Source organism: Eucyclogobius newberryi, unplaced genomic scaffold (genome assembly GCF_026437365.1).
Source record: "Eucyclogobius newberryi isolate DKJ021-1_F unplaced genomic scaffold, fEucNew1.0.hap1 SCAF_8, whole genome shotgun sequence".
In the NCBI taxonomy this organism is placed as follows: Eukaryota; Metazoa; Chordata; class Actinopteri; order Gobiiformes; family Gobiidae; genus Eucyclogobius; species Eucyclogobius newberryi.
In genome coordinates, this window is record NW_027316500.1 from 24455961 (window position 1) to 24467929 (window position 11969).

Consider the following 11969-nt stretch of genomic DNA (forward strand, 5'->3'; position numbering starts at 1 on the left):
CATAGATTTCCGTGTCTTCTGAGTCAGCTCGAACTGTCTTTCTCTGTCCTAAGTTTGTCCCGTACACTGAGGGAACTCTAAGATAGATTAATGCGCTCAGACACGCGGAAACGTGGGGACGAACCGCACGCGGCTGCAGGTGAGCGGTAGGTGCGTTTTATGATTGATACGTGGCAGGACTAATCGGCAGTCCACGCCACGAGGAAATGAGACTCAGATTTGGGTCAAAAAAATTGTCCATTCGACTTTTTTTAATCATATTTCCTCGTGGCGTGGACAAATCATCTGTCCTGCCACGTATCAATCATAAAACGCACCTACCGCTCACCTGCAGCCGTGTGCTGTTCGTCCCCACGTTTCCGCGTGCCTAAGCGCATGGATCTATCATAATATAGTTCCCTCAGTGTACGGGGCAAAATGAAGACGAGAAAGACAGTTCGAGCTGACGCAGAAGTGGACAGAAATCTACGGGAGACGAGCGATGCGATGCGCTCCGTTGCGCTAATAAACAAACGCACGTGTGTGTTGTATCAGTCCTCACGGGGGAGTGCGCATGCGCACTTCCACCTGAGTTCTCAAATCGCCGAAAAATCGTCCATTGCGCCTTTAAGTTTAAAATCTCCTGTTTAATTGTCATCATCATCAACATTTAAATAAAAACGCCCTGGTACTACCTGAGAATTACACACAGTTTTAGATAAACATAGATCCATGATTTAAGCTCATTTCATTCTGGCCTCTCACTTCCGGGTCCCAGCACGCAGTTGTTCTGGTCGTATTTAGATGGGAGAAATTCACAGAAAGAGTCTGGAGATGATTTATGGAATTCTCAGAGCCACGTCACAGATTGAGAAAACGCCAGTTATTGAGGTGATTAGGATAAGACTTTCTAGCATTTTGTGTGTTTATAAAGCTCTCATTGAGATTTTACCTGAGTAGTTAACATATTTGCTGAATATGTAATAAGGCGATTAAGATCTTAGGACATTCTCATTTTAGTGTCTCAGCAAATCAATATGGAGCTAGAGAAAAAGGCTTTCAGGAACTTAGCTTCCTATTTATGGGACAGAAATTCAATTATTTTATAACTTTTAATGAACTCAAAGCACTTGTAAAAGACTATCCAAAGTGCTCTTGTTTCAATGTTTTTAGTTATTTTTTCCACATCTAGATATGTGTTTCTATGTGTTTTGTGTTCAACAGAGCGCTCATAAGATACGTTCTCAATTATCTCTCCCCTGTATAAATAAAAATAAATAAAGAGTGTTAATGAAGCTAAATGCAACTTCAGGTATGTTTTCGATGAGGGAATAATATTAGAACATGGTTAAAAGCTCAAAAACCCAATTTTGCATCATATGTGTCCTTTAAAAGCAGCAAAAATATGCCACAACAAACTTTAGCAGACATTTACTACATCGAAGCTTCCTCATCCACAAGCCGTCTGTGACTTGCCGGTGACTTGAGTGTTGCATGAGTCTGTCAGATCCTAAAATATTACACAGTTATAGTTGGAACTTAGGATAGTTAAAACTGTCTGCAAGTAGGCTAGCATTTATTAGTTAATAATAGTTATATTCCCAAATGAAGTCTTGGGGATGTTACAAAAGGGAACTTCTTCTTTTGGCAGCGCAACAAGCGGCTTATGTCCTCAAGATGGCAGTAGCAACGAGTGTGTGACTTCACTTCAGACCCATGAATAACAGGACGCTGGAACCATAATACATCCATGGCTGGAACCCACGACAAAAGTTAGCCTTTAAAGTAGCCATTTTCACCTTTATACTTGTTTATGTAATTTAACAAGCCTTACTTACCTGCTAATAGTATTACCTAGTCTTGTGCTAGTTATTTTTACTTTATTTGATTTGATTTTTATTTTATTCTATTATCATTATTTTATTATTATTATTATCTGATTTTTATCTTTATTTTGTATTTTTATTATCTATTTTATTTTATTTCCCCCCCTCCATTCCCTATTAAGATAGGAGAGGAGTTTTGTTAATAAGAGTTTTTTGTTTTGTTCATAAGAGTTCTATTAAGAGTGTGTTTTGAAACTTCCTATAATCAGTCCTTTCCTCCTGTTCTACTGCGTTGTAACAACGAAATTTCCCCTTGTGTGGATATTAAAGGATTATCTTATCTTATCTTAACCACAGAAGTGCAAACATATCAATGAATAGCTTATTTTGAAAGATTCTACTGTCAAGTTTGTTGGAAATCTACATAGTCTTTATTTCTTATGGACAACATACTCATAATTTAATTAGTATAATTATCAAGTTACTTTGCGTATCGTTGCCAAATGATATTATATCATTGATATTATCCACTCAATATCTTCTCTTTTGCTGACTAGGATTCCCACAGTGTTTCCCATAGATTCACTTATTGCCTGTACTCAATCTTCAAACTGCTCTCTTTTGAACAGTGTTTCTCTATTATCTCTCACACCAGTTCTTTGAGCTTGTTTTTAGACCACGGGACACTATGGTTTTATTATTACTGTGAAACACTGATTTCCAATAACACGCCATGCAAACCATGCAGTACCTCAATCTGACCAGACAGTGGCAGTGTTGTCAAAGTAATCAAAAGGGTAGCTTGGGCCTATTCCACACACACACACACACACACACACACACACACACACACACACACACACACACACACACACACACACACACACACACACACACACACACACACACACACAGTCTCTTGTTGAATTGACCTGTGACACAGCTCCATAACACGCGCGTGTAATGACACCCCGCTGTTAGCCGCATCATTTGTGTGTTTATCACAGGGTGCCTGCTTATGATGCGGCCTCAGCGCCACTCACTCAGCCGTCAGACGAGCGCGCAGGAATACCAAGTGACGCTAATCACAACGAAGAGACCGACGTCAAGGCGACTGACAGACATTTCTCAGCATCCAATTGACAACCTCTGATTCGTCCTCCGTTTGACAGCAGCATCTACCAGCCTGACAAGTCTGTTTAAGGCATCCCGGAAAGGTTTGCACGCCCGCTTGCACCTTTAGAAATGCACTGGTGCTGATTTCACTCTCTGCCACTGTATTAATTTTGATAGAGTGTTATTTTATTTAGGCCACTTCAGCTGTGGTAACAAGACGAGGATGTGACAATAGCAAAAACAACCCCCTATGACAAGGACTTTATAAAATTCTAATATAAAATAAGGCTTTAATAAGCTATTTCTTTCACTATTCAGTCCAAACTCTCACTATAGCTTCCACCTTCACAGAACAAAACAGATGAGGCTTTGGAAAAAAGGGATAGGTGAATGGCAGGTGTGGTTGTTTGACTTTCAAATCATCCCGGCATCTATTCTATTAACCCAGCGCGCAAATAAAAATGAATTCAATTTGTATGGAGTCACGCAATATGTTGACAGTCTTCAGAAAGATCAAAAGAGCTGCTCGGGGGCATGAGCCACATCGGTTGAAAAAAACATCTCAGCTGAATGAAAAGGGGTTGACACCTTGAGTAAACCACACAAAGACTAACGTCGTATGTGAAAACAATTACAGCAGGTGAAGCACTGGTTTTTAAGACGGCGGCTAGGTGAGGTTTATAATTCTGTGGCTGCTGAAAGTCATGCTGGCACGTCGAGAGTTGCCTCCACAACACCTCACTGTGGTTGTCAGTTGAGTGTCAGCAGAGGTGCTCTTCATAGCGCCACAGAACTCTAAGCCGATGCAACAACAATGCCACATCCTATGCTACTTTACATATAATAAGATAAGCTGTAACATGTGCTCCTACAGTTTTACAATCGCGTCAGAACCTGGGGATGCATTTAACTGTCGTATACTGAGGGAGGCAAAATATCTTATTGCGATTACATTTAGAATTTACATTTTATTTGTAAGAGTCTGTTCAAAGTTCACAATTTAAACACATCCAGGGGTTTTAACATTCGAGCGAAGACTGAAATATAAACTGCAAATTAATACATAACAATTCTTTCGCAGTATTTCAGAACATATTTGCAGAGGTCTAAACTATAGTATATTTTATGTCACTACCACATACTGTTTCATGTACAGACCTTTTAAAACATATTTCAACATCTGAGAATGAAACGCAATAAAACAATGATTTACAAAGGAGGACACATTAGTAATGTATATTCAATATTTAAGAAAAATACCCGCACATTAACTACCTGTAATATTAAAAAAGAATGGCTTAATCTTTGCCCCAGCTATGAAACGCTCTCTCCATAACTTAAACCCTCTTGCGACTGCTGTGTCCCGTTGTGATTGCACTCGGGGCTCTAATGATAATGTTATACCCCAGACCAATTTGCCATGGCAATCAGGCTCACTTAATTGAGTTGATTAAGCTCTCCATAGAAGACGACCCCTCCGGACTTTGGGAAAATAAAGCACGAAGGGGCCGAGGGGAGGCGAGGGGAGGCGAGGGGAGGCGAAGGGAGGCGAGGGGAGGCTTCTGCAGGCATTCCATCACGGTTCTGCGACACATGGGATACGACTGCGCTGGAGGTGTGAGCTGAGGCATATGTGTGCGTGCGTGCGACAGTCTGACACGGGGCGCTACGGGGAGAAGGAGCGGGCCTCCGGGGACGTGCGGAGGGTGGGACAGTGGCTGGAGAAACAGGAGGGGCTGGTCGGGGCTGGAGGTTCAATATCACAACAGCACGGGTAATAGAGGCAGACATGCAGCGCATCTGAAGTTAATCCAATCAGGGGGACGCTCCGTGGTCCCATCCGCTGGAGACGCACAAACATAAGGTCAAGAGCAGCTTGTATTAGCGCGATGATGTCAGAGAGAAGTGGTGGGGATAATTGACTTTCAACATGTTTAAAAGCATAAGGGAAGATGAAGGGAAGCAGCGGTTTAGCAGCAGGTCTGGCCAAGCACATGTGAAATGATGACTAAACGAATTATTGTTGTGTGAGCGGTTTGAAATTATACTGCAGTTTTCCTGTTTGGATGCTTCAGTTTAAAACAATGTTTGTGCCGCGACGAGATCATCTGGTTACGACGTTTTGCCGTTTGGCGCATTCCCATAGTTTAGGGAACGTTTTGTGCGGAACAGACAGAATGAGATGAGACAAGTCATACTTCTAAATGATGAGTAAATTATTCATCTTTTTAATTTTAAGAAGTTAGATTATAACATTTGGCACAAATTGCACAAGTATATATTCAAAATGAAATAGTCTTGTAAATTGTGTTGCAGTATGTACACATGCATGCACTACAACTGCTTACTTTCCTGTAGAACTAAAGCCCAAATGGAAAAGCGCCATGGTAAGAGCTTATTTATATTATAACAATAGGGTACAAGCATTGAAAGTGTGTTCAAAAAATGTAATGTTTAATTTTCCGTGCGGAGAGGACACTCTAATAAGGTACAAAGCATCGCGCAGTAATATCAAGGGAGTGGAAGCAAATGTGATTTTGAAAGCCAAATATACTGGTCCCTTTCATAGGTGACTTGGTTCCACCCATGATTGAATGTAACATTCTAAAAGGACTATTTACTCTTTCATTTCCTCCTGTGTATTACAGACAGTAACGTGTGGCTGGCTGTATGAAAACAGGGCCTGGCCTAATGTTGCATGAAGACCATGGTGAATTCATATTGATGGGAAAGCGGCCTCTGAAGCCCAACAGCCATGATTTTTTCATAAGCCACCGGGAACAAGAAGTCAGTCAGCTGACAGGTGCTAACGCCGCCAATTGTGCCGTGGATAAGAGATGGAACATAGAGAAGAGAGGAGGGAGAGAAAAGCAAAGGCAACAACTGGCTCTTCTTTTCTAAGCACTTGTGTGTGCTCAATGTGTACGTGCTGCGCTGTATGTGCTCCCTGCACCCTGCTCCTTCTATAGCTGGAGAGGATTTTACAGAGGAGACTGTGTAAACACCAGAATGCATGTCAAATATGATGAGTCTTGATAGCTGTAAAACATACCCAAGGACTGCTCCTCACTTATTATCTACAACCAGAGCCTGCAGCTATGTCTGCATCCTTCTGCCTTCCCTCTACGCATGTCGCGCCACAAGTCCCTCTCTGGAAAGCATTGATTATTTTGGCATGAGCCAGGGAGGAAGAGAGGCGTGATTTCTTTTGTGTTTCCTAAAAAAAAGAAAGGAAAAAAATCTGCAAAATAAATATTTTTGTGAGCACAGTGCTGCCACAAGAAAATATATAAGCACATTGGGGAAGGAATAAAGATGATGGATTTAGTACTTGACATGTGCTTGTGTATGCAGTTGTCTTTGCATGCTCTGCAATTCTTATACAATTGCCACTTTGTTTTTGTGTGTCTTTTTCCTGAATTGCACATCTAGAATTGTAATATCTATGTGTAATTGTGCATCTATCTATCCACATCTTTGTTGCCGACTGTGTGCGGCAAATGTGAATCAGGCAAAAGGAGTACATACTAGCCAGAGCGAGCGGAGCTGCCGGCACTGTGAGGCTCCAGGGAACCACTTTAGATTGCAGGCAGAGGGACTGATAAGGCGACCGGCCATTCATCAGACCAAATGAAGGCAGTAAAGTTGACTGGAGGAGCCCAGGCATCGCCCCAGGATGGCAGTCGGCCGCTCACCGGAGACCTGTGACTAACACATGCAAGCAGACGAGCACACATGCACACACACATGTGCAGAGGGACTGAGCGTGAGGAAGGACTGTGGATGAATGGACTGGGGCTGAGGTGTGGGACTCTGAAGGAGGGGTGTAATGGACCTCCAGGAGCAGAGTCCCATTTCCTCAAAGCTACTCCCAGAGCTTGGGTTTTCTGACTATGGGGTACATGTGGCCAACTCCACTCTGAAAACATCCATCAGACAGATATTACTGCAATCCAGAGGTGATACATTAGCTCTGGTGCCATGGGGACAGTGCTGCTTGTGATGGATACCTCTAGAGCGACTGGCTGTTGTTGCTGGGGCCTCTCAGTGAGAGAACTGCTGCTGTTCTGCTCACAGCAGCTAACACTTCCCTGTTCATCTCGCCTGTTGAATTTATTCCATAGTAATTCTCTTTTATTCTTAATCACACTACCCAGAGGAAGGAGGCATATTTTTACCAAAGAAAGTGCTGTGAAGTTGCACACTTATGAAAGCAATACATTACTTAAGCGCTTAGGCCAGCCAAAGAGGAGGGATGAAGCTACTTTAGAGTGTTGCTAGTCTTTCTATAAGACTGTATTAGAGTCTCACTGGTGCTTTGATAGAGCTCACGCCATCAATTTGCTCAAAGACTCTTATCTTTACTTACTTATAAATCCCACATCAGGGTTTCTATGAATCAGATTTATTTGCTACTCCTATGTTTATCATTGTGTTTTATGGTTTATATTATGTGTTAAATGTCATCAACAGGACGCCACAGCATGTGTTTCTCATCCTAGATGGGATGAGAATGGTTTATGGAGCGGTGAGTGCCAATAAACAGGCTGCATCCGCCTTTTCAATGTACATCTTTAATGTTTTATTCATGATGAACTCAGTAGTTTAGCACTGGTTCAAGGCCAAGTAAGCATTGACAGGACTACCCTGAGGATGCACTGTGGACAGAGGTGAGGTGTGATTGAGTTGTGTGTGTGTAAGCAGCAGTCCTGCGTCTGTATATTGTGAACCTACTAATCTGACAATGGGAACACAGATCTTTGCCTGGACACTGCTTTTGCTCCATTGCCATCTGGTCATCTGGTCAACCTTCTGAGCCAGAGCAGATGTGCTGTGTATGAAAGGTGAGCAATCGATGACTGAAAAACAGACTGAAAAAAAGATTTGCACTGGAAATTATCACTAAAACAAGATGTGTAGCATGGCCCTCTAGTGGCCAAACCAGCACACTGTACACTTTTATATTCGTTGATTGAAAGTATGATCAAATAATTCAAACAAACAAACAAACAAACAAACAACAGTTTTAGTTATTGAACTTCAATTTTGTTAATGTTTGTAACTACCCCAGAGATAGTTCTACCTTAATAAAAAACCTTGAAACTAATAGTAATACTGTATCATGTATCATTCACACTAACCCCCCAACTGTATTATAATTGACCACATTGAAGCCCAGGTCAGAAGGATGACATGAAATTTGTCAGAGCCAAATTTCTGAAAGTTCTTTATGCCAGGTGTAAATGAGTGAACGTGTGGATTCCTCGTGTTTCCAACCTAGCGCCTGTCTCTTCTGTGAGTGAGTCTTTGATAGCTGTTACACTGTGAGACAGACAGGCCTGTGCTGAGACGATGGCATCAAAAAGCCAGACGATTGACAGCTACTGACAGGCGTCTTCCTCCTAAACACACTTCAGGTCCCCCGCGTGCTGCAACCCTCTTTTTGCGCTACCCGCCTTTTTCCTTCTCCTCCTCTCTTTCCCTCTCTTCTCTCCCTGTTTCCCGTTGTCAGGGGGAATGGAGGAGACTCAAAGATAAAGAGAGGGAATGTCGTAAACTGGCACCTGTCATCTTGTTTTGTTTTGGTCAGGGTACAGAGAACATTCATAAAGTTTTAAAAGACATTTGGAAGGGTTTAGTACTTTCTCAGATACTTTTGAAATCTCTAGGTGAGGCTTAGTCCCCCTTTTCTATTCACAAGTCTCAGAAACAGCTTACTTCATGTATAATTTACAGAGTTACTCAGACCAGTCGATTCTTTGCCTTCAGATAATTCTCTGTGAAATATAAATGTGAGTAGAATCTCTTTAGCAGTGTGAAAATCATTGTCAAATTGATCATACAAAGTTGATTCTTAAGTCAATCCTCAATGAACAGCTGCAGGAAATATTGCACATATGATTAAATGCAACATAATTTACTTTCTTAGTTAATTTCATAATGAGACCACATAAAATGCAAACATTTTAGGGTCATAATTTGGTTGCTATGGATCACATTCTTACCTTTGTCTAAGAGAACACAGCATATATTTGCTGCCATTAGGTTATTTGTTTATTTTTTAATTATATAAAAATAATCGCTGTATTTGGGTAAGATTGCATTTTTATTGTATTGTGTGGCAGGAAAATAATCTGCAGTTCAATTATAAAACACATTGTCTTTATGAGACGCTCCTGAGAGGTCAGAAAGGTAAAGCTACATGGTTTCGTCACAGTCTGAATACGGGTTGGAATTTACTTTACTTTAAGTAGTGGAAAATAGATGAATTGCTCAGTGGGCCTCTTCATTTTGCATCCATTTTGTAGTTTGTTGGTTATTATGTAATGTCTCAAAACCATTTGCGTTGGTCTTCTTAACATTGTACAAAGAATGCATGTCAAGATCAGTGACTCAGTGTAATATTCTCGTTGAGCAAGTACATTTATTAGCATTGTATCTGATCTGACCATTTCTAAGATGGCTGACATGTACAAAACACACACGCACGCACGCACGCACACACACACACACACACACACACACACACACACACACACACACACACACACACACACACACACACACACACACACACACACACACACACACACAGATCCCTCTCTCAGCGCTGTAAACACTAAACAATGCGCTGGTAAACAGTCCCACACCTGGATTTCCACGCGTGTTGTTGCGTTTCATCAGCTTCACTTGGGACGTTGGCGCTTCTCTGTCGTGTTCAACCTGTGGAGTCATTATCTCCTGACACACTTATCTGCTCCCTAAATGATTTCTCTTCATCTCGCCTAAGTCACCTAATCAAAGTTGAAAGAAGAGAAGAGCCCATTTCTTTCAAACCGCATTGACTGTCATTACGGAAATGAATGGAGGCAGCTGAGAACTCAGCTGTTCTTTCACGTTGTGACAGTGTGTCTCCTAATGTGCTTTATGATCTTTAACGTTCTGACTGAGAGCCTTGGTCTAATCACATTGCACAAATTATACTTTACATTCTGTTTCTATATCTGCGCCTTGTCCTTTGCTCCATCTCTCTACAGAATGTGTTGCTCATTGAGATCATTAGTGTGTGTTGAAAGGAGCACAGGGGGCGAAATCTTAAGTTTCACTCAACTTGAAGGCACTGGACGTTTCATGTAATGACAGAACGCCGGCACCAGGGAGCCTAATAAGATGAGAATTGTCAGTTTTGTTATTTGAGGGGAAGGCTGACACTCGATTCTACTCGTGGAGCTGCATTGTTACTTGTTGGAGACGGAAAATACAACAACAAGCCACTGTAAAGAAATGAGAAGCTATTTCAAGAATTAGTGTTTTTGTTTTGCTGTATGTTAAAGCAAAGAGAGTAACGTTTCCCCAATAAGAGCGTGGTGTGACATGCAATTAGTCCTGGTGGCTGTCGCATTTCTGTTGAGCAGAGGTGTTGACGTTTCACAGCGCCGCTCATGGAGTTTGTCTTCATGCTGTCAGGGCTGCACAAGTTACTTTGAGATTCTTTTTCTCTTTTTTTCTCCCTTTTTTTAAACTTTTGTTGAGAAAAAAAAACAGCGCCAGTAGATTTATGCTTTTCCCAGTTATCCAAATGTGTCATGGTGGGGACAAGCTGACATCTCCATCTCAACATTAATCCACAATAGTCTGTGAAACGTGTTTACTTTATGAGAATGTAATCTCCCTTGGACATGCTACTGATTTTACGGATCACAGCTGTTGCAAAAAAATGTTTAACTCCCAAGGCTTATTTCGTCAATTACTAAATCATAATTTAATTTCCTTTGAGAACCTTTAACTGCAGGGCTTTAGCGATCATCTTTTTTTCCTTTTTCAGATGCTGACTTTTGCCACACAAATATGTTCAATGTCTCGATCCTTTTCTCCCAATTTGGCTAACAAAGTGCAGAAATGATTCACGGAGCATGGGGGCATAATACATAATTAGATTACAGCCTGACGAAGTAGAATCTATTAATTATGAAGACACACGCGCGCGCGCACACACACACACACACACACACACACACAGCCTTTTATACTCTTCGCGATCTCCCCTCTGACTTCATCGGCACATTGCTCAGTCATCTGTACTCAGCTGCTAGCTCGAGTTACAGAGTCGCGCTAACACATTGTTACAACAAATTATGCACAATCACGGACAGAGCGGCCTCTAAGTGATGGCCACAATATGCATTTGCCTTTAGAACTTAAAAGGGACTCTAATTTATTGAGTGTGTCACACGATGGGAGTGAGTAATTATTCCCAACACCCATAAGAATGCGACGGATAATGTATTCCAGGGCCCTAGGGGGAGCTGTCAGGACGAGGGCCACACTGTTTGCTGCTGACCGTGTTTGCGCTTTTCATCTATTAATCTCTCGATGGCGCTTGGTAACGCTGGAGGTTCTTGTAAATCCTGCGGCGCCCACGGCTACCCAGATGAACGGGAAAGCAAGCGGCATCCACCTGCGCGCTCACAAAAGAGAGATGAAGTACATATTTCTGCCGCAGGTTTTGAAGTCAAAGCCATCAAGCATTTGTGTTTATGACATGAAAGCACTATTGTTTTGTTGGCTTCCTGTCGGCCGTTGCAGTGAAGTGTTAAGGCGTGGCGAGTTGTTTCTTGTTTGAGCAGCTGTTAGCAATAAGTTATCAAGCAGCAGAATCCAGGCACTCTTTGATCGCGGTATTGTTTGGGGAGACGGTCAGTAACTGGGTCAAAGTAACAAATAGGTTTAGCTTTACTGGTAACCCACTTACTGTGACAAAGTTTTGGAGGACAGCGCACAATGCCTCCTAGGTTCATGATGATGTGGCTTTGTAAGCAATTCCCAGTCGTAGTAGAATAGTCACATTTATTTATTTATTTAGGCTGGTTGTGATTCTGCTGAAAATAGATATATTGGTAGATACATTATATAAGGAGAGACATACGACAAAGCCTGCTGTAGTTAGTTTCTCTGTGGTTCATGTGAGCTAATGTGTACAAATGTAATAAAACTCTAAATGTTAGTCCAATTAGGTTTTCACATTCTACAAAATAATAGAGTGTCTTT

The 11969-nt window shown here is 41.7% G+C and overlaps 1 long non-coding RNA gene across 1 annotated transcript; it reads left to right on the plus strand.

Annotated features, from left to right (window-relative positions):
- The first annotated feature begins 2781 nt into the window (after nt 1–2781).
- LOC140351243 (uncharacterized) lies at nt 2782–6256 on the plus strand. The gene is made up of 2 exons (XR_011925344.1): nt 2782–3022; nt 5570–6256. It is a non-coding gene; the product is annotated as an uncharacterized lncRNA (long non-coding RNA).
- Nucleotides 6257–11969: the final 5713 nt, after the last annotated feature.